General features: G+C 45.4%; 1 protein-coding gene across 2 annotated transcripts in view; it reads right to left on the bottom strand.

Moving 5' to 3' along the window:
- The window catches only part of WAC (WW domain containing adaptor with coiled-coil), a 2,564,300-nt gene that overhangs the window by 345,792 nt on the left and 2,194,541 nt on the right, over nucleotides 1–23,967 (bottom strand). The gene's annotated exons all lie outside the window — the stretch shown is intronic.

Here is a 23,967-nt window from a genome sequence, read left to right as displayed (position 1 = left end):
TATGGAGGTGGGTTTGTCTTTTGAGCCTTGCCTAAAAAGGCACTATGGGGTAGCAAGAGCCTTTGCCAATATCCGAAGCCCAGGGGTGACAGGTGCAAGCCGTCCCAGCGAAGCATCGTGGCTTGTCGAGCATATCATCCCAAGCTGACAGGCATTGGATCCCCTTTGAATGACACCAGTACTTAAGCCAATTGTTGAAATTGATCATCTTGTCTTCATATTGTGGTATCATTCTTGGTGAGGGTAAGATGCTACTCAAGGTCAGGGTCATACCGCCTGGGCTACATGCTCAGAGAGCTCCTTTATGTCTCTTTTCATGTAGTCCAGGGAGGTGCGTCTCAGGTCATTCACACCAGCATGGACAATGACTGAGTCATATTTGTACTTGCCTTGGAGTGACCTGAGTGCTTTTGTTATGTGGCGGATCCTAGCACCCGACAGGCTGCTCACCGTGACCCTCTCCTTGTTCAGCCTGGTGAGCGGGACGTCAGTGTGCCTGGCGATAGCGTCACCTATTACAAGTGTATCAGGTGTGTTGTTTAGTCTTAAGGGCTGTGACTGTTTGGCACACTGGCTTTGTGAGATATGTGTTGCACGTGTTTTGTTTTGGGGTAGTGGCTGCTTGGGTGTCTGCTTTGGAGGTCTCTGCTGCTTCGCCAGATCTTTATTTAGAGCCTCAGTATGTTTTGTGTGATTATGTGTTTGGTTTGCTGTTGTGGTAGGTCTATGTGAGACTGGAATTGTAGTGAGTATGGTTTCCTTCTCCTCCTGACTGGTTATGCCAGTACTGAGTTGAGAGAGCTTAGCCTCCAGTTTGGCTATATGGTTGCATCTCTCACATGTGTTGGAATTTGTTGGGAGGAGGAGAGGGTTGTCTGTGTACATGAGGCAGTTGTAACATTGCCTCAAGATTCCCAGATTCACCAGCTGGACCGGAGAGGAGATTGACAACTGACCTTTGGACATGCTAGAATAATATTGGGAATTCCTAAATAATTGAAAACCAGGGCCAGTGGGGAGTGAGGGTGTAGTGCTTTTAATTTTTAGTGCTGACTTATATAATTGCTTTAGTGAGCAAGTGCCAGGTAACTTAAGTGCAATGTGTTACAGGTAACTTAAATGCAAAAGCGACAAACAGTAACTTTCTTTCAAGTGAAACAAGGAAATAAGTACAGTAAGCAATGCAGATATCACTAGTGAGCCACAGAAGCTGAGAAGCCAGCGTATTAGGTGGAATTAGAGTTCCAGGAAATAACAAGCAAACAAACAACAAGCATATAAACAAAGCTATATTCAGCAGGCCTGGATCTAGTCTATGCTACAGCAAACAAGGTGTACCAATTTCAGTAAGATACAGTTCAAATATTCAGGCACTATAAACCTTTAACCAGAAATTCCCAGCTCAGAAGGGCAGAGTCCAGCCTCTTCTCCCACAAGAGTGCAGACCACAAACCTTCTTAATGTAAAATAACTGGCCTGAAGCCCAAGTGCCTAAACCAGAACTAATACACTTTAAGAATAACAGACACTGGGCTCTCAATCAGCAGTTCCCAACTTAGAAGGATGAAAGCTACCTGTCCTGCCACCACAGTGCATGCCACAAACCTTCCTAATGTAAAACAACTGGTCTGAAGCCCAAGTGCTTAATCCAAAAGACTTAGAATGACAGCTAAACTTTAATCAAGTTACTACCAAGCAGTAATAAATACAACTGAATACTTTAGAGAATGCCTGGATTAGTGCTCAAGTTACACAAACAAAGCTAGATCCAGCAGGTGGAAGAACCTCACTAGTAGAAAGTAAATACCAAAAAGTTCCTTGTAAGGAGAGAGACGGAAAGAAGAGGGGGATGCAGGGAGGGAAACCAGGACTGCAACAGTGAATACACTCAAACATCTACATTTACGGCAAGTGTACGTAACTGTACTATGTACTTCGTGTTTCACTGTTGCAGTCATCACATTTGGGTTGATTCCCAAAGCTGAGGAAAAGGATGGAGGCAGTCAAGGAGATTAGGGGCTGGCTAGGATGCCCTGCAAGACTGGAGTGGCAAAGCCTGCCCTGGATTTGAAGAAGATAGGCAGGTGGTAATGCTTGGTGAAAGTGTGAACAGATGTCCAGGTGGCAGCTTCCAGGATGTCCCTGGGGGGACTCCTCTGAGGAAAGCTGCAGAGGTGGATGCTGCTCTGGTTGGCGTGAGTCCTGACACCCTTAGGGGGAGGTTTTCATTGTTGCTTGTAAAAGAAATGGATGCAATGTGCTATCCCATTTGGAAATTGTTTGTTTGGAGATGGCTTTGCCTTCTGCCCCTGCAGCAAAGCTAACCAGTAATTGATCAGACTTTCTGAATGATTTAGTCCTGTCTAGACAGAATCTGAGCTGTCTGTGCACATCTAGAGAGTGCAGGATCCTTTCCCCCTTGTTTTGTGGGTTAGGGAAAAAGGTGGGCAAATGAATGGATTGGTTGAGAGTCACAATGGACACCACTTTGGGCATGAAGGATGGGTTAATCCTGAGGGAAACCCTGTCAGCATGGAAGATGATGAAGGGCTCCACAGTCATGAGTGCTTGTAGCTCAGAGATTCTTCTGGCTGAAGTGATGGCCAGAAAAAAAGCCATCTTCCAGGAGAGAAATTTTAACTCTGCTGAAGATGCTGGTTCAAAGGGGGGCAGGGTGAGCTTTTCCAACACAAAGTTAAGGTCCCAAGCTTGAGCAAGTGCTCTTCTGGGTGGCTTCAAGTTGATAGTCCCTCTTAGGAATTGTTTGATCAGAGGGTGTGAGAAAAAGGGGCTGCTCAGTGTGGAAATGAGCAGAGACAGCACATGCATGAATTTTAACAGAGGAAAAAAGAGAGACCACTGTCTAGCAGGTCAGCTAGGTAATCCAGGATGAGAGGTAAGGAGAGCTGTGCCATGTCGGCTCCCTTAGCCTGAAATCCAGGTGCAGAACCTTTTCCATTTATCAGCATAAGACTTTCTATTGCTAGGGCATCTGGCCTCCCGTATAACATCTATAACCTATTTACTGAGGTTGGCAGACTGAGCAGTGGTTGGGGAATAAATCAGGCTGCCAAACTGAGGGTCTGCAATTGGGGATGCATGAATTCTCTTTCTCTTTGGGTCAGGAGGGTTGGGGTCTGAGTGAGATGCCATGGTGGCAGAGGGGACAGGCTGTGGGTACCAGTGCTGGCGAGGCCAGTCTGGAGCAATAAGAATTGTCCTTGGTTTTTCCTCCCTTATTTTGGACAGTACCCTGGTGATGAGAGGTAGTGGAGGAAATGCATAGACTGATGAGTGACCCAGGGGAAGAATAAGGCATCCACTTCCCAAGCCATGCAGTAATGTTCCCTGGTGAAGAACTTGCTGAGCTGATGGTTGGTGTGGCAGGCAAAGAGGTCGACCTTCGGGGTGCCCCATTTCTGCATTATAAGGGTGAAGTTTCTTTTGTCTAGCTGCCACTCATGTGGGTCCAGAAAATTTCTGCTCAAGTGGTCTGCCATATAGTTTAGAGAACCTGGCAGGAATTGTGCTAACAGGTGGAGTTGCATGGCAGAGGCTGTGTGGCAAAAGGTCATGGCCAGCCTGCATACAGGGTAGGAGCAAGTCCCTCCCTGCTTGTGGATATAGCACATCACAGTGGTGGTGTCTGTTTTGATCAGGAGAGCCCCTGGGGAGAGAAAGGGCCTGAAAACTGTCAATGTGTGCTGGACAGCTAACATCTCTTTTTGGTTGATGTGCAGATGGATTTGCTGTAGGCTCCATTGGCCCTGTATCCACCTGCCGTCTGGGTGTGCACCCCAGGAATAGTCTGATGCGCTTGCGGTGAGGGTCTGGCGGCAGGCAGTGGTGAGAAAGGTTGTCTCTTGTTGTGGGAGCATGCTGCTGCCCACCAAAGAAAATCGTTCCTTAGACAAGGTATCATTGGTATAAGAGTTTCCAGGTCTTGACAGTGTTGACACCAAAGGCTTTTTAGGTACCATTGAAGTTTTCTCATATGCAGTCTGGCATACGGAATGAGTAGAATGCAAGATGCCATGAACCCCCGAGCTTCCAGGATTTTCCTTGCAGATAACTGGGGTCTGGTGGCTAGTTGAGAGAAGTAGGCTGTTAGATAAGTTTGCGTTTCTGGTGTAAGGAATGCCATCTGGGATGTTGTGTCCAGGCTTGCTCCCAGGAATATAATCCTTTAGGTGGGTACTACTTTGGATTTCTTTTTGTTGATAGTGTACTCTAGGGAGGTCAGTAGGGACTTTACAAAGGCCAGGTGATTGAGCAGCTTTTCCTGTCTGCCTGAATTAGGCAGTCATCTAAGTATGGGTAAATTTAGATATTCCTTTGTCTGCAAAAGGCAATAGCAGGAGCCAGACATTTTGTGAAAACTCTGGAAGCAGTAGATAAACCAAAGGGTAGGGTAGAGAACTGAAAGTGCAGAGATCCTACCCTGAAATGTAGATACTTCCTGCATGATTCCCTGATAGGAATGTGGAGGTAGGCCTCTTTTAGGTGTAGGGTAGCTAGCCAAGCATCCTTGGACAGCATGGGTGGCAGTTGCTGGAAGGTGAGCATTTTGAATTTTGGTATCACCAGGAAGGCGTTTAGAAAGAATAGATTGAGGATGGGGCGCCAGGTGCCCTCTTTTCTGGGTACCAGAAAAAGTCTGGAGTAGAAAACTTGGCCTATCTGTTCTGCAGGAACGTGCTCTATTGCCCTTCATAGAGAGCAGGGAAAGGACTTGCTTTTTCGCCTCTGCCCACTGGTTGGAGGTAGATCTGGGAACCCTTTTGGGGTTGGAAGAGTGTGGAAAGAAAATTTGTATCCCTGGGACACTATGTTAAGGACCCAGTGGTCGCTGGTAATGGTGGCCTAGGTGCTTGCGTGAAATAAGATGTACATCCAGGTACGTATTTAGAGTTGAAAGGTCTAGTATGGGTCTCCAGGCTTTGTCCTTTCTGGGGACCAGGAAAAGTCTTGAGTAAAATTCTTGTTCCTGCTGTGGTACTTTTTGAATAGCTCTCATGTCCATGAGGGCTGATATTTGTTTTTGAGCCTCTGCCCATTGATTTTGTGGCAGGTTTGGCATTCTTTTTAGCCTTGGTAAAGTGTGAAAGTGGAACCTGTAACCTTGAGACACAATATTCAGAACCCATTTGTCTTGGGTGATTGTTTGCCAATTTTGATAAAAAAAAGTGCTAGTTTTCCCCCTAAGGGTGCTGCCAAAAAGGAAGTGCTTGGCGTACGAAGGGGGAAGTCATTGGGACTGTTTCCTGTATGGTTGAGATTTGTCCTCACCTCCTTTTGGGGTTGAGGTACCCCACTGTCATCTGTTAGAGCCTTGGGGTTGAGGTCTGCCTCTTGGGTGTCTTTATCTGCCTCTCTGTGGCCTGTCTGACACTGGAAAGGACCAATTCTTTGTAGGCTAATTTCTGCTAAATCGAGGTGGCTGTACCTGTAAGAAACCTTTGACTGTTTGCATAGATTTAGCTTTATCCTCCATTTTCTTTAACACCTCTTCTGCCTTAACACCAAACAATGTATCATGCTGTAAAGGAGCATCCAATAATTTTGCCTTAACATGATCAGGTAAACTCTGTTCTTTTAACCAAGCATGCCCTCGAATCACAGAACCTGTAACTGCGGCTCTACAAGAGGCCTCTAAAGAATCAAAACCACATTGCAGGGTATGTTTTCCCACCTGTTCAACTGCATGCAACAAATCCTGCATTTCTTTATAGTCAGAGCTTCTGAGCTTGTAAGCATTTTCTGTTTTAACTGAGCCATTAAATATTGTTGGTACTTATGCATGTGAAACTGGCAATTTAAAGCCCTTACTGCTAAAGTTGCAGAAGTGTAAACTTTCTTCCCCCATCTATCCAATGCTCTAGAGTCTCTGTCAGAGGGGACTGGATTTTTTGCAATGGAAGCCTTAACCCCTTTGGGACCCTGGGAAATGGTTTCTGGGTCAGCAGAAGGGTTTTTATAAAGAAACTTGTGAGAGTCAGGGACTCTATAGTACCTATCTGGTTTGGTTGGTGTAGGGGGTAAAGAATCAGGAGATGAGCTGGATTCAGAGAACACATCATCCACAATATCTAACACAAGCGGAATAGCAAAAGGCCTGTGCTGAGGCAATAAGAGGAAGTCCCTGAGCCTTTTCTTGGATTCTGAATAATCCTGACTTTCCCAATGGAAATGCTCCCTCATGGTATGTAAAGTTTCCCCAAAAGAGTAATCCTCAGGAGGAGAGGCTGAAGGGATAGACTCTTCAGCATCAGAGTCCTCATAGGGGGGTAGAGAGTATCCCTGGTCTGAAGAGGAATCAGAGGAAATGGAAACCTGATCAGAGGAATCATAGTCTGTATCCTGCCTAGGCCTTTTCTCAGGAGGGGGATGGGAACCCCTGATTAGAGTAATGAGGTCTTCTGCCATTTTGAGCATCTGTTTCTTAGGCATAGAGGACTGCCCAGGAGAATGCTGTACTTGCTTCTTTGTCTTTAATGGTGTTTTTGTCTTGGCTGTTGCTTTAATGGTAAGTTGTGAAGGTCTGAAAACACCCTCAGAAGCAGATGCCTGCTCAGCGGCTCTGGACCCATCTGAGGGATTAGTTTCAGTAGGCCCAATACCTTGACTTTTCCAGAGGCCTAGTTGTCTCCACGCGGGAGTCGGAGGCGGCCTGTGGCTCTGAGGTAGCGGGTGTCAGGGGCTGCGAAAGCGCCTCACTGAGAACCAGCGACTGGCCTAGAAGAGGTTTCGTTGTTGGTTTTGAACCTCGGATGCCTGTCTTTATCCTTGTCCTTGCATTTTTTATGAATTGCGGTCGTCGGTTGTTCCGACGGCATTGTATAATTGAACCTTCGGCTAAAGTAGTGCAAAGCAAAATCAAAACGTCGTTTTATAGTGCGTTTGTTAAATCTGGCACAAAACCGACAACTAGTGACGTTGTGATCAGGGCCTAGGCATGGAATACAGTAAGAGTGGAAGTCCTTATGAGGTATTTGCTTCCCACAAGAAATACAATTATTAACTTTTTCTGACATCGGTCTGAGGCAAGAAAAAAGTTTCCCCAATGGGGTACTTAGCTTTATTGAAGATTTCGGATCTGAAATTGGACTTCGAAAATCTCAGAGTCGGCCGAACAGCACTTGCGAACTGCTTTTGCTTCGGGTACCGCGTGGCAAGAAAGACTGAAGAAAATGGCGTTGGATGCATCTTATATACCCCTGGCGCACTGACGTCAGGGAAGAAGTGACAGCAACCGACGCCGGACCAAGACTTTGGAACTCTGGCCGACTGCGGGACCGCCTGACAGCAGGATAACCCAAGTGTAATGACTGCAGCAGTGTAACACGAACATCTGTGAAGTGCTTGCAACACGTATAGCACTGCTCTCATCTCCAGAACATTTATGTGCAAGTGGTTCTCGTGATCCTGACAGATACCTTGGACAGTCATTCCCAGATAATGCCCCCCCCCCCCAATCTGGGAAGCGTCCGTGGTCAAGACTGCATTTTGTTGAGGGAGAACAAGTGGACGACCTAGATAAAGCTGATCTGTATGCAACCACCATGTTAGATCCTTTCTGCAGGAGTTTGCAATGAGTATTTGGTGTGACAAGGGTAGATCCTGCATTGGCCACTGAAGTACTCTCATGTGTAGACAGGCTAAGGGAACTAAAAGAATGGCGGATGCCATAGTCCCTAGAACTTGAAGAAATAGCCTGGCCAGTACTTTGTCTTTGGTCAGCAAGAATCTGACTTGGTTGTGCAACACTTTTATCCTTTCTGGTGTCAGATTTGCTGTCATGGTGGTTGAGTCCATGTCTAAGCCTAAAAAGACAATTCGCTGCAATGGCGATAAGGTGGGTTTTTTTAAGATTTACTGTAATTCCTAATCTGGCGCACAAGAATAGAGTCTCGTCCCTGGCTCGGATTAGTTGGTGCTTGGTGGTAGCAGTGAGGAGACAGTCATCTAAGTATGGAAACACCTGGAATCCCTGACGTCTCAGGTGAGCCATGACCACCGCCATACATTTGGTGAGCACTCTGGGGGCTGTAGTGAGGCCAAAGGGCAGTGTTCGAAATTGAAAATGACTAGCTCCCAGCTGAAAGCGTAGATGTCTTCTGGAGCGCCTGTCCATTTTGATATGGTAATAAGCGTCCTGAAGATCTAGGGAGCACATCCAATTGTCTTTTCCAATAAACGGAAAAATTGATTGCAGAGGGATCATTCGGAACTTCGATTTTTTTACAAACTCTTTTAGCTTGCTGGGATCTAGAATTGATCTCCAGTCCCCAGTCTTTTTTGGAACTAAACAGAATCATGAGTAAGTTCCGGATCCTATTTAGCTTGCTGGGATCTAGAATTGATCTACAGTCCCCAGTCTTTTTTGGAACTAAAAAGAATCATGATCAAGTTCTGGATCCTATTTGCGCTGTGGGGACTTCTTGGATGACTTTTTCGAAGCAACGAGATAACCTCTTACATTGCACATACCTCTTATGTTGCACAGACTATTTGATTGGGTGGTACATCTGGTAAAAACGGACTTGTGAGGGGGGGGGTCAGAAATAAAGGGAATTAGGTAAACTCTGGAAATTATATTTTGTACCCATTGATCTTGGGAAATTTGTAGCTAGGCGCTTGGGTACAGTGAGAAATGACCCCCGACTGCCTCCAGAGATGGACAGTCGGGCAACCCCTCAGGGGGTGATGAAAGGGATGATCAGAGAAAACATCTCTAGCACCCTGGTGTTGCAGACACCCTCTGCCGCAAGTGCAGCGCCTTTCTTTGTAACCTCCCCCCTCTGCCTCTAGGGGAGAACTGGCCTTGTGCTTGACGGAGACCTTTTTGGGATTTACGGAACCACATTTGAGGGAATGTTTGACCCTTGGGATAGGGTCTGGAAGGAAGGGAGAAACGGACTCCAACAGCAAATAAGGTTTTCCCTTCCTGCTCGCATCTGGTCAAAGTCTCTCTTACCCGAGGTCCAAAAAGAGTTGAACCATCAAAGAGGACGTTCATGAAGGAAGACTAAGGATTCCGTAAATTGCACAGAAGCATCCAGGAATGCCTCCTAAGAGAGATCCCTGCTGCGGCCGCCCTGCTTGCTCCGTCAGCTGCATAGGAAATCAGCCTCATGGAGGAGTTAGCAATAGAAGTAAGGGTGGAGAGCTGTGCAGATACTTTGTCAGCAAATCCTGAAGCTACTGAACCCTGAAGGGCATCTCCAAACTCCTTTAGGAGATCCCTTTGAAGCCTAGTAAAATGGGACAGGTAATTCAGCGATCGTAAAGTAAATACCGCTGAAGAAAAGGTACACTTTCCATACCTATCCATCATCCCAGACTCTCTATTAGGAGGATGGATATTTGAGAATGTCTCTGATAACTCCTCCTTCGTGGCTGCTGCTACAACCATAGCATCCACAGGTACTCCCCTTAGTTAGAAATGATTTGTCTTCTGGAGCGGCGATAAATTTGTTTGGCCTCCTCGGGACAGTCTCCACTGTGTCCAGAGAGGTCCAGGCTTTCCGAGATATGACCCCCTAACAGATGATCATATGGCAGTGCCACCCAGGAGGTGGAAGGTCGGGAACCAAAAGCCTCAAAGTACACTGATTCGTCCTCAGTAGGGTTAGAGGTCTTCCAATCACCCTTCTGTCTAAGGATTTCAAGGATGTCTGCAAAAAAGACATCCTCAGAGGGGGATCTTGGGGACCCTTCTGACTCATCCAAATCAGTGTCAGAAGTGACAGTCTCTGGTGAGTCAATGTGCTTCCTCTTACAAAGTCTCTTCCGAGGGACCTCTCCAGTGGGGTAATCTGGGGAGGTCTCAGAAGAGGGGACACTTCCAATGGGGGCTCCTTGGGGTTCTGGTTCCCTACGCTTAGGGGCAGGTGGGGGAGAAGAGGTTGCTGCCGGCTGCTGGAGGGACATCAGGTCCAATGGCAGGGTTTTAGCACTAGACGAAGCTTTCTCTACTGCCTCGAAAGCCTTACCACCCCGCTTTGAAGACTACCTCCACTCAGAGGAAACGGAAGGTCGACTCCGAGCAGGAGGGGCAGGCTCCGAAGCGGTCGTGGGAGCCTAGCTCACATGAGCTGAAGCACCGAGAGGGAGAGTCGGTTCCGAAGAAAAAAGTACAGTTGTGTTACACTTACCATAAATGTAGATGTTAGAGTGTGTATTCACTGTTGCAGTCCTAACATATGGGTTATCTGGCTCCCAGTAGCCCTCAGTCGGCCCAAATACCAGAGTCTTATAGGTTCACAGATTCATAGGTAAGTATAGGCTATCAGCCCAAGGGCCTACGTAAGCCTAGCCAACAAGGTTCCCCGGCTTACACCACCCAAGAAAGTTATTTTCCTGTGCCACTGTCGAGCAGAGACACAGAAGTGATCCCCGGGGTGTATTTCCTATTTCCCATCCACTCATCAAGATTTTCTTGAAGAGTTCTAATGAAGAACTTTGCTTGACATAGATGGGTAGCCTGTTCCAGAGTATGGGAAGTCTCTGGGACAGGAATCTATCCCTCCAGCACGTCCTGTTTATTGTGGTGACAAGGTTTAGGTCCCTAGAGCATGTAGCTCAGAGGTATTGGGATTTCTTTAAGTGTAGCATGTCCAACAACTCTGGGTTTGACATAGCTTTATATGTTAGGCAGAGATCACCTTGGAGTAGGTGATATGCTACGGAGTAAAGCTGGAGTTTTTTGAGGTGGTCAGTGTAGGGCATTTGTTTGAGGCCAATAATCCTCTTTGTGAGGTACTTCTGTGGCCTTTCCAGCTACTGCAGGTGTCTTTGTGAGGTACATTCCAAAAGGGACGTTGTACTCTATAATGGGTCTAATGAGTGTCGAGTAGAGGGGAACAATGACATATTTTTTCCTGGATGAGAGCCCTTTTATGACTTTAGACTTCCTGACTACTGTGGCGATGTGACTATCAAAGGAGAGACTACTGTCCACCTCGGTCCCAAGGTCTCTTATCACACAATCGTTGTTAAGTAGATGGTATATGACATCAGCTACCGTCGGTTGTAAACTGATGTCAGAACGTCAGGTATAAAGGGAGGTGGCCGACGTCATTTCCTCAGTTTTTCTGGCCTTAACTGTCAGGAGCCCCCAAAAGAAGGCCAAACCAGGAAGGGAACACCCTGGTAAAAAGCCATCCAAAAAATAACATTAGTAGTCTGTGCCTTAGGAAAAAAGGGGAATGGAGGGTGGGAAACCAGGACTGCAACAATGAATACACTTGAACATCTACATTTATGGTAAATGTACACAACTGTACTATGTTCTTCGTGTTTCACTGTTGCAGTCCTAACATATGGGTTGATTCCCAAATCTCAGGAAGAGAACAAAAAGGCGGAGGAAGAATTACAGATTAAGGATTGGTAAGGAGGCCTTGCAAAACTGCAGAGGCAAAACCAGCCCTAGACTTAGAAAAAGATAGGTTGTAATGCTTTGTGAAAGTATGGACAGCAGACCAAGTGGCTGCTTCTAGAATGTCTTTAGTAGGCATACCTCTCAAAAAAGCTGCAGAGGTAGAGGCTGCTCTAGTAGAATGGGTCCTAATACCCTGGGGGGGACCTTTCCATGCTGCAGGTAACAAAAATGAATACAATGACCAATCCATTTGGAGATAGTCTGTTTGGAAATAGCTTTACCCTGAGCCCCAGGAGCAAAACTAACCAACAACTGCTGAGACTTCCAAAAGGGTTTAGTCCTATTTAAGTCTCAACTGTCTGTGCAGATCAAGTGACTGCAGAATCCTTTCCCCTTTATTCTGGGGGTTATTGAAGAATGTAGGCAGATGAATAGATTGGTTAAGTGTTAGACTGGAAACCATCTTAGGCATGAAAGAGGGATTAGTTCTCAGAGAAACCCAGTCTGTATGAAAAATAATGAAAGGTTCTACTGCCATTAAGGCTTGCAGCTCCGAAACCCTTCTGGCGGAAGTAATAGCCAAAAGAAAAGCAGTCTTCCATGAAAGGAACTAAGTCTGCAGAGGCAGCAGGTTCAAAGGGAGGAAGAGTAAGCTTCTACAGGACAAAATTAAGATCTCAAGCAGGAGTAGGAGCTCTTCTGGGAGATCTAAGATTGCTAGCTCCCCTCAGGAACTGTTTCATCAAGGGGTGAGAAAAAATAGGTTGCTCAAAAGAACAATGAGCAGAAATTGCTGAAGCATGAATCTTAATTGAAAAAAGGGTAAGTCCACCATTAAGCAAACCTGCTAGATAATCAAGAATGAGGGAAAGAGAAGGTTGGGAAGACGCTTCTCTTTTAGCCTGCATCCAAGAGCAAAATCTCTTCCATTTATCTGCATAGGATTTCCTGGTGTTAGGCCTCCTGGCCACATGAAGAACTTCAACCACCTGCTGGGAAAGATTTAAAGTATTAGCCAGGCAGTTAAATGCAGAGTTTGAAGATGAGGATGAAGAAACTTTCCCCCATCCTGAACCAACAGATCTGGTACCAGGGGAAGATGCCAAGGCTGAGCTTGGGAAAGGCTGCGAAGAAGGGGATTACCAATGCTGCCTGGGCCAATCTGGTGCTATCAGAATAGCCTTTGGTTTTTTTGTCCCTTATCTTTAGCAGCACTCTGGGAAGAAGAGGTGGGGGGGGGGGCATAAACCGAGTTGTGTCCAAGGGAAGGACAAAGCGTCCACTCTCCATGCTTTGTTGTGAAACTTCCTGGTGCAGAAAGTTGGAAGGAGATGATTGGTGTGAGAGGAAAAAAGATCCACTTGAGGAGTGCCCCAATGCTGAGTGATGCGATGGAAAATGATCTTGTTCAGTTGCGACTCGTGAGGACCAAGAACATGTCTGCTCAATTGATCCGCCAAGGAGTTTAGCCTACCTGGAAGATACTGGGCGATGAGATGTATGCCCATCGAAGCTAAGGGCAACAGTTTCATGCTGTGTCTGCACAAAGGGTAAGAGTGAGCCCCCCCCGCTTGTTGATGTACCACATGACTGCGGTGTTGTCTGTCCTGATTAGAAGAGTCTCAGGGTAGAGTAAGTCCTTGAAAGCCAGCAAGGCTTGCTGCACTGCCATCAATTCTTTTAAGTTTATGTGCAGATGAATCTGTTGGGTGCTCCAAGTCCCTTGTATGCCCCTGCATTCCAGATGTGCCCCCAATGCATAATCTGAGGTGTCTGTGGTGAGAGTCTGGTTGGCAGGTGGTGGGCGAAAAGGCAGACCCTTGTTCTGAGAACAGGCTGTTGCCCACCACAGAAATTCCAGTTGTAGACATGGAATAAGGGGAAGAATCAAGTCTAAGTCCTGTGTGAGTTGACACCAAAGGTTCTTGAGGTACCATTGAACTTTTCTCATATGCAGCCTTGCATATGGGATCATCAGGATACATGAAGCCATGAACCTCAGTGCATGCAGGAACTGTCTTGCAGAGAGCTGGGTCATGCTTGCCAAGTTCTTGAAATAAGATGACAGATATTGTTGTTCGTCTTGAGGGAGGAATACCATCTGGGTTGGCTGTATTCAGACTCGCTCCCAGGAAAACAATCTCCCTTTTAGGAACCAACTTTGACTTCTTCTCGTTGAGTGTGTAACCCACAGAAGTGAGAATGTTCTTCACAAAGTCCAAATCCTTTTTTTAACTGTTCTGGGGAGTTTGCTTGAATGAGACAGTCGTCCAGGTAAGGATAAATTTGAATGTTCCTCTGCCTGCAAGAAGCAATGGCTGGTGCCAGGCACTTTGTGAAAACTCTGGGAGCAGTAGATAAGCCAAGGGGCAGCGCAGAGAATTGGAAGTGTTGCTCCCCAAAAGTGAAACGAAGAAACTGCCTGCAACTTTCCCTTATGGAATGTGCAGATAAGCTTCCTTGAGATCCAAAGTTACCAGCCATGAATCCTTGCCCAGCATTGGTAGTAACTGTTGAAGAGTGAGCATCCTGAACAGACAGATCCAGAATAGGGCGACAGGTGCCCCCTTCTTTGGGTACCAGAAAAAGTCTTGGTAAAAACCTAGGCCTGCCTGATTTGCAGGAACTGGCTATACAGCTCCCATAGTCAGTAGAGAAGAAATTTGATTCTCTACCTCTGCCCTGAGAGTGCTGGGAATGTCTGGGTAACCTTGAAGAACAGGGAAGGTGTGAAAATAAAACTTGTAACCTTGGTTTACTATGTTGAGTACCCATTTGTCATCTGTGATGGTTGACCATACCCCTGTGAACCTGGCTAACCTCCCACCCAAAGGAAACCCTGGGCCCGCAGAGGTAGGCACAAGAAGGCCAGAGTCATTGAGAATGCTTGCTTTGGGAAGCTGGCTTAGAATTCCTCGATTTAGCAGCAGAAGGATGCCACTGTTTAGTCCTTTGAGGGGCAGAAGCATGCCCTCTGGAAGATCCGAAACCCCTAGGCCTAGTGTGACCCTGCTTGGTAGGATCAGGGAAAGACCAGTTCTTGGAAGGCTGAACCTGAAGGAAATCTTTTACAGCTTGCATAGATTTCACCTTATCCTCCAACTTTTTCAGTACCTCCTCAGCTTTGTTACCAAAAAGTTTGTCTTTGTGCAAAGGAACATCCAGCAATTTAGATTTTACAGGTTCAGAAAGAGGCTGCTCCCTAAGCCAAGCATAACTTCTAATAAATGAACCAGTGGCTGCTGCTCTGCAGGAAGCCTCCAATGTGTCTAAACCACAATGAAGAGAATGCACTTATTAACCAGAGTGGCAGAATTTAGTAAATCTTGTAATTCTTATTCTCTGAAATGGAAGGAATATCCCCAAGCTTAGCCTTAATAGCCTCCAAAGAATGCTGCTGATACTTAAGCATGTGAAAAAGACAATTCACAGATCTAATGCAAGAGTTGCAGAGGTATAAACCTTTTTACCCCACCTGTCGAAGGACCTAGACTCCTTATCAGAAGGTACAGAGTTTTTAGCAATAGTATCCCTTAATACCCTTGGGACCTTGAGAAATAATCTCAGTATCAGCAGTAGGGTTTCAAAAAAGAAATTGATGAGAATCAGGAACCCTATAAATACCTATCAGGCTTTCTGGGAGCAGGAGGAATAGAATTAGGAGTTAAAGAATTTTCCATGAAAACATCATCCACAACTTCGAAAACAGGAGGTATAGCCAGAGGTTTATGCTGTGGCAAATCTAAAAATTCCCGGATCCTCTTAGACCGAGGGAAATCCTGATTTTCCCATTTAAAGTGCTCCCTAAGAGTATTCAAAGCATCTCCAAAGGAAAAATCTTCTGGAGGGAAGGCAGAGGGGATAGAATCCTCAGCATCAAAATCCTCGAAGCCTGAAAAAGAATTGAGAATTTCCTTCCTCACCAGCAGAAACACTGGAAACCTCAGAATCTGACTCAGACAAAATATCAAGAGACAATTCCCTAACCCTCTTGAAAGGGGGGGGGGGAGATGACAGCCCTTAAGGGTAAGAAGATCACCAGTCATCTTTACCAACTGGGACTGAGGCACAGGAGAGAAGGCTGACGCCCGCTTGTGGGTAGATTTGCGGCTGAAAGGTTTACTAGTAATCCGGAGGGACTTGGGAGGCCTAGCAACTGCAGAAGTCTGAACTAAGGTAGTCGGTCTGGCTCTGGTCTCATGTCGAAGAGAAGAATAGTCAGAAGCCGGTGCCTGCATAGCAGCTCCGGACCCATCTGAGGCGGTGACAGGCAGAGGGTCTGAAGACAAGATAGCAGCCTGCGGCATGGAGGACTCCGTAAAGGTCTCGGCAGAGGCCTGTGGCTGACATTCCACAGACTGTAGGGGCTGAGAAAGTGCCTCACTAGCTACCGCTGGGCTGACTACCAATTTCACTGGCGTGTCGTCAGCAGCTTTAACCCTAGGCCTGTCACGGTCCTTGCCCTTGCATTTCCGAGGTATATCCAAAGTCGGGAGACCAGAAGATGCCATACCGACGAAAATAGGCCAGACTCCGAAATGCTTATATAAAATCTTAGCTCTACGGCGTATGGTACGCGGGTTGAAAGGAAGCACAGAGTTCACAGATAGGGACGTCGTCCTCAAGGCCTAAACAAGTTATACAATAGGAATGAAAATCACAGTGCGGAATCTGTTTTCCACAAGCAAGACTGTTATTAACTTAATCTGACATTCGTTAAAGCAAGAAAAGAGGATCCCCAATGGGGTACTTATCTGAAGACGACTTCAACTTGGTAGTCGGAATGTAGAAACAAGGTAAACGGCCGACCGGCACTAGTGCGAATTGCATCTGCTTTGGGCTCCGCGGCAAGAAAGACTGAGGAAATGGCGTCGGCTGCCTCCCTTTATACCTGATGTTCTGAAATCAGTTTACAACAGACGGCAGCAGACGTCATATACCAAGACTGTGGTATTCGGGCTGACTGAGGGCTACCGGGAGCCAGATAACCCATATGTTAGGACTGCAACAGTGAAACACGAAGAACATCGGGGTGACTATCCCTCTCGGAGTCTACCAGAGAGCGTCGGCTCCCAGACCCCTTGGCTCCAGACTGAGCCGATGAGGATAGAGTTATCGGTTCCGAGGAAGCAGGAAAAATTCTCGGAACCAAAGGTTACAGCACTAAAAGACCCTAAACATCAGACTCAGAGTGAAGCAGTCGGAGGAGGAACAGCAGACTGAAGATGGGACGGCTCCGAAGCCTTTGGGTCTGGAGGAGCTAAAATCTTTGCCAGTGCTGGGTCACAGAGCAGCCTCTTCACCACCCACTCTACTTCCTCATCAGAAAGTGTCCTGGAGAAACGGGTGGAGATAGATGGAGATCTCCTCCTTTCCAAAATTGGAGATCTTAAGGTTGGTGAAACCGGTTCCAAAATACGTGAGTGTCTCGACACAGAAGATTGTTTCGGCACCGATGAAACAGATGGCACTAAGACTGAAGAAGCAGAATCGGAGCCAGAACTCTTTGGGTCCGTCGCTTTTGATTTCTTTGATGGTTCCGAAGCCGGAACTGATGGAGATTTCCTTTTATGACTTTTAGAAACTGTCTGACCTTTTCCAACTGTTCCTGGAATGAACTAGTCAGAAGGCCTCTATCTACAAGTTTCCTTTTCCTTTCATTAAGAACCCTGGTGCTGAAAGCATGACAGAAGGTACAGGGTTCTTGCAAATGAGCCTCTCCAAGACCGTACACATAACTGGTGTGACAGTCAGTCAATGATATTTTTTGAGAACATTTATCACATTTTTTAAAGCCAGAAGGGAAGTGTTCTTTATGTTCTGTCTTTATCCTTTGACATATTTCTATTAAGACTAAATAACAATACAGTACAACTATAAAGAGAAAACATTTTTTTTTTTTTTATTATAGAAGGAGAAAAGGACTAACACGCAGACAGGAAAGGCCCTCTAATTTAAATGGGCAACTACAGCCCTCTAATTAAAACGGGACATACAATCCTTAAGAAAGGGGGACAGGGGAAGCAAACACTCACGACAGTCATTCAGATAAGGAAAAAAACATTAAATAGAAAAAGGTGAAGAGATATAGTAAAAAATATCACAATATTTCACTTAGCCAACAAACCAGTAAGATGACAACCTCAAAGCTTTAGCAGCAAACGAGATCTGGGGAATCGCCGTGGTGCACCATGGGATAGGGGATAGCCTCAAGCCAGTAAAAGCTCTTGAGCTTTAGTATTGGCAGAGTCGGAGTAGAGGATCAGCTCCGAACCCATCCAGCAAGAATTACGGTGAGATAGGACTACATAACATGGGAAGTTTTCCTCCTAGGGGTAAGTGCAGGTGGGCAGAAGAAGGGGGTGAGGGAGGAGAGTCACTGTGAGGTCTTACCATTAGGGGGTGGCATAGAACTCCCTGATTTGGAAGTGGAGGAATTCCACTGTTTTGATCTCTGCATTCCCTGTGGCTGCTGCCTGGGGGGCCCGGGCTGAACTGACCTGGTGGGAGCAGGAAAGGACCAGTGCTTGGAGGGGCAATGCCTGCTGAAACTGGGTTGCTGGACCTGTAGGAAATCCTTAACTGTCTGCATAGATTTAGCTTTTTCTTCCGTCTTTTGTAAGACCTCCTCTGCCTTAGTGCCAAATAAGTTGTCTTTGTGCAAGGGTGCACCCAATAATTTAGATTTGACATGGTCTGACAAGGGCTGTTCCTTAAGCCATGCATGCCTTTTAAGAACAGAACCGGTGACTGCTGCTTTGCAAGAAGCTTCTAGGGTGTTGAAAACACAGTGCAAGATGTGCTTAGTCACTTGACTTGCAGAATGCATTAAGTCTTGTAACTCCTTAAATTCTGCACAAGCAGGAAGGAAGACACTGTTTGAGGAGTTCCATGGTATGTGGCTGAAATTTTAGCATATGGAACTGGCAATTTAGTGCTCTGATAGCAAGAATAGCAGAGGTGTATACTTTTTTACTCCATCTGTCTAGTGCTTGGGAATCCCTATCTGAGGGGTGGGATTCTCAGCTGAGGTTACTTTAATTCCTTTAGGCCTATGAGAAATTACCTCAGGGTCAGCAGTAGGATTTTTGAAAATAAATTTGAGAGAGTCAGGGACCTAATCGGCCAGGTTTTCTGGGTGCAGGAAAGAGGGTGTCAGGAGTCAAACTGGATTCCAGGAAAACATATTCCACAACATCCAGGACTGGGGGAATGGCCAGGGGTCTGTGCTGTGGAAGATCTAAGAATTTTCTGAATCTCTTTTTAGACTGAGGGTAGTCCTGACATTCCCAATGGAAATGCTCCCTTACGGTATGAACGGTTTCCCCAAAGGAAAAGTCCTTGGGTGGAGAGGCTGAAGGAATGGAATCCTCTGCATCATCTGAATCACTAGTTCTTTAGTGCCTTCAGCCCGCAAGTGCCTGTAGTACTGGCTACAGGAGGTGTAGCTGTTGTTTTGGAGGTTGTTGGATGCCTTTTAGCTTTGGGGGCATGAAATACCCATTTTGAAGGATTGAAAGGACCCATTTGTCTGAGGTGAGAGATATCCCACACGGAAACAGTGAGAGAGGTGAACCAACAGTGGGGAGAAAGGGAGGAGGCAGGGGTTGTAGGTTAGTCAGGTATTCAGATGCCCCGTTCTTGAAAGGACAACCTCTGGCTAGAGGGAGGTGTGGCTCTAGTTGGAGGGGGTTGCTTTCTGGTAGGTTTTCTAGGCCTAGAGGGAGCAGCAGGGTGGGAATGTTTTCTAATGAATCGTGTTTCAGCTGGGTAGTTTCTTGGAAATTTAGGAATGGGGAAATTAGCAGGTGTTTCAAATCTTGTATTTTTTCCTCTTTTGCTGAAGTGACAAACAAATCAGCCACTTTTGCACCAAACAAGGCTGTGTTGTCCAAGGGGCATCAATGAGCTTTGCTCTGGAATCATCTGGAAGGAGCAGGAGGCGTAGCCAGAAGTATCTTTTTAAGGCAACTTCTGATGCTGCTGACCTTGCTGAGGCTTCAGCAGCATCACAGCTGCACTTTGTCTGGTGACCTGGGAGGCGAGAGCCCAAAGGGAAGACAATGAAGCTTTGGCAGTACAATCTGGTGCATCAGCCAACTCCTCGGATGCTTTCTCCAGGAGTGATAAGGCATATTAAGCCGTGTGTTTCTGGTGGTTAGTAGCCCTGAAGGACAAGGTGGCAGAGGTGCAGATTTTCTTACCCAGACTCTCCATGGTTTTGCTGTCTGTCAGCAGGCAGGATACTGGTGGTGGGTAAAAATTTGAGATACCTTATCTGTGGAAATGCAGATGGTGGCAGGGTCTGCAGGTGGACAGTCTTAGGGACTTTATAAAGTCTATCAGGCCTGCATGGGGCAGGTGGGTGTGAGTCAGGATTTAAGGATGCTGAGGAGAAGGCAACCAGGAACGCAGGCAGAATTGGGGGAACAGCAGACAGCCTTGGGGAATCCATCTGAATGAGGTCTTAATATCTTTTTTGGACCTCAGCCATTTCAGAGGATTCCCACTTAAAATGCTCTTTCATCTTGGAGATTGTTTTCCCAAAAGTCACATTCTCAGCTGGGGGAGTCAGGGTCAACAGATTCTTCCTTTGGGGAACCATACCCCAAGGGAGAAGAAAGCTGGGAAGTGTAAGAAAGTGAATCTTCAAATGAAGAGTTAGACAGATCTTTCTCTTCCCTCATGGTTGGGTCTATGGTATGAGGCCTTGGACTCAGAATAGCAGAAGGGATGTTAGTAGTCCCTACAGAGGTAGAACGCAAGGCCATGAAGGCATTAAACAGACTTTGGTTGAAAGTCTGCCAGTCAGGCATGTTTTCAGTGGGAGTAGAAATATGCTTCTTTTTCTCCTTTTTTTAGAGGCCTGGCAGGCATCTGAAGGGAGAAAGGCCTGGAGTGTGTAAGGAACTGGAGGGATCTAACAGAACTTCTGAAAGCGCTGGTTCCCCCGCGTCAGAAACCGATGCCAGTAAAGCCTCTACGGACGTGCCCTACACTCGGGATTGTGTGGTTTCCGTGGAGGTACCCGCTATATCTGAGGTGGCAGAGCCCGATTCCTCTACCAGGCCGACAGCCACAGGCTGAGGGTCAGCACTAGAGGCACAGCTTGGTGCTCCAGTAGGTACATCGGAGGAACTCTCCATCCTTAAAGCTATGTTTTAACCTTTGATTTTTGAAATACAGGTTAAGCACGTGCAGATGGTTGTGCAATATCTTGGGCACGAACGCCTGACAAATGGAGTAGGTCTTGTAATCGTGCGACCGTCCCAAACAAGAGAGCCACTGATCGTGGGTGGCCTTGTGAGATATCAGACGGTCACACTTACACTTGCCCTTTCTGGATGACATGAACTAGCATTAAAAGAAAAGTACTGAAAGATTCCCCAACAGGGCACTAATCTGATTTCTCGAATCCAACGGCCATGAAGACAGGAACACCTGGCATTTGACTGGTGACTGAGAAGTTCTGAGGGCTGGTGTGTGCAGACGTCATTTTTATGGCCCATGTTCCTTGAGCCAAAGACATCCCATGCACCATACAGGGACTGAAAACATTTGTATACTGGCCAGACGTTCGCAAAGCAAGAGGAGAAAACCCATATGTTGAATACTGCAACATGGGAATAGAAGGATATCATCTGAAATTCCACAGCTTTGGTATGAACCCATTATATACAGACGCTAGAACCAATCAATTACACCTTCTCACAATGAACATTAAAATAATAAACCAAGTATACTATTCAGCTTGTTGTAAATTCAAAACCATCCAAAAAAAACACAAAATGAAATGCCATATAAAAGAAAGTAAAAACATTATCACCAAAAATATACCATGATTAGCATTTTCTTCCCAACAGGGCTTCTTCAGACTGTTTTTATATTAAAATATCAGCACTTCACCCCATTTCTCTCAATACTGAAACTTAGAACACATCTCACAATGCTTAATTATTCGTCTTCTAAAGCTCTTCTACTCCTTTTCTTTAACATACTGAGTTACATAAGCAAACACAAGTTTACCATAAAGACTCTCCTTTCGTCCATGTAATACTGTGGCTATTAATTCCTATCCCACATACTACCCATAAATATTCCACTTTTTCCTCAATTATTTCCTTCCTTATGTCCAACTTTGTCTTCATCTCTCATGCCCTCTCACACCTCCAGAATAGATACATTAGACTGTCTCCTTCTGGTCATGTTTTTAGCACTTGTCACTATACATTCCTCCTTCTCTGAAAAACAAGCATGCAAATAAGTATATAAAGACACACACACACACACACACACAATGGATATAAAAAGTGTACACACACCCCTGTTAACATGCCAGTCTTTTGTGATATAAAAAATGAGAGCACAATAAATCATTCTAAAACTTTTCCCATCTTTAATGTGACCTATAACCTGTACAATTCAATTTAAAAACAAATCTGAGAGGGGGAAAAATATAAAAAATAGAAAACGTGCAGTAAGCTGGTTGCATAAGTGTGCACACCCTTAAACTAATACTTTGTTGAAGCAGCCTTTGATTTAATTACAGCATTTAGTCTTCTTGGGTAGGAGTCTATCAGCATGGCACATCTTGACTTGGCAATATTTGTCCCATCTTCCTTGCAAAAGCTCTCCAAATCTGTCAGATGGCAAAGGCATCTCTTGTGTACAGTACAGCCCTATTCAGGTCACCCCACATATTTTCTAGTGGATTTAGGTCTGGGTTCTGGCTGCGCCATTCCAAAACTTTAATTTTCTTCTGGTGAAGCCATTCTTTTGTTAATTTGGATGTATGCTTGGGTCATTGTCATGTTGAAAGGTGAAATTCCTCTTCATCTTCAGCTTTCTAGCAGATGTCTGAAGGTTTTGGGCCAAAAGTGACTGGTATTTGGAACGGTTTACAATTCCCTCCACTGTGACTAAAGCCCCAGTTACAGCTGAAGAAAAGTAACCTCAAAGCATGACACTGCCACCAGCATGCTTCAGCGTGGGGATGGTTTTCTTTTGGTGATGCGAAGTGTTGTTTTTGTGGGAAACGTACCTTTTGGAATTGTGGCCAAAATGTTCAACCTTGGTCTCATCAGACCACAACACATTCTCCCACATGCTTTTGGGAGGCTTGATGTATTGTTTTGCAAATTTTAGCTGGACCTGGATGTTTTTCTGTGTAAGAAAACGTTTCCGTCTTCCAACCCTATGCCATAATCCAGACATATGGAGAATATGGGAGAGTGTCACATGTTGTACATAACCAGTACTTGCCAGAAATTCCTTCAGTGTTGCTGTAGGTCTCTTGGCAGCCTCCCTGACCAGTTTTCATGTTGACTTTTCATCAATTTTGGTGGGATGTTCAGTTCTTTGCAACGTCACTGTCGTCCCATATTTTCTCCACTTTTTGATAACAGTCTTCACTGTGTTCCATGGTATATCCAAATGCTGTAGAAATTTTTTTGTACCCTTCTCCTGACTGATAACTTTCAAGAATGAAATCCCTTTGATGCTTTGTAAGCTCTCTGTGAACCATGGCTTTTGCTGTAGCAGGCAACTGAGTAAATGTCAGGAAAATCCTACTAGGACAGCTGAACTTCATTTGGGTTAATCAGAGTCTCTAACTGATGGCAGGTGTGTACCCAAGAAGACAGAATGCTGTAATTAAATCAAAAGGTGCTTCAACAAAGTATCAGTTTATGGGTGTGCACACTTATGCAACCAGGTTATTGTACATTTTTTTCCCCTAACAGATGTTTGTTTTTCAATTCAAATGTACAGGTTATAGGTCACATTAAAGGTGGGAAAAGTTTTGAAATGACTTATTGTGGTCTTATTTTTTCATATCACAAAAACCTGGCATTTTAACAGGGTGTGTACCCTTTTAAATCCACTATATGTACGTATATACATACACACAAATATAGTGCTACAAAACCCTAACATTGATGGATAATTTTCAAACTTCTGAAATGGTTTATAGAACATCAATATTTTTTTTGGAAGTTTTTTTCTCTTGAGCACCACTGAAAATCAGCTAAACCTAGATGGACTATCACAGCTAACAAACTCAGATAAATACTCACCAACATGACCACTTGCTTAAGACTGGCTTCTGTGTACCAAACTACCACATATTCGTGGCTTATGAAGAAATGTTGAATATACTGCACATACAGCACAGCACCCTGTGACTTGGAAACATTTTCATGTCATTTTCCATAGATATGTCAAAACTACTGTGCATGCTAAAGCTAATCATTTTTTTTAGAAAAGAGTACAGCGCATTCTGTATTCTTAGCTTATGAACAGCTTTTTCTGCTTCTAATTTACTGTACGCCTTAGACTTGGGTCATAGTTGAACGCAGTCTACATGGAGAAACACACTTACCAGTTAATCAGACAAAATGTTAAAGACAATTTCAAAAAAAATTGCAATTCCACTGTTCCTAATGTTTTGTTACCATCTCCCCTACACTACATACACACCCTACTGGCACTCTTATTTCAGTTCACACTAGGGAATTCACCAAAATGCAACACCCATTTTCTGCTAACAAATTTCTTGCTAAGGGACTTGGGAGGGGGATAAAAAG

Source organism: Protopterus annectens, chromosome 3.part1 (genome assembly GCF_019279795.1).
Source record: "Protopterus annectens isolate FY-2018-M chromosome 3.part1, PAN1.0, whole genome shotgun sequence".
NCBI classification, from domain to species: Eukaryota; Metazoa; Chordata; order Ceratodontiformes; family Protopteridae; genus Protopterus; species Protopterus annectens.
Note: the sequence above shows the minus strand (reverse complement) of the source record. Positions and strands in the feature narration are given on the sequence as shown.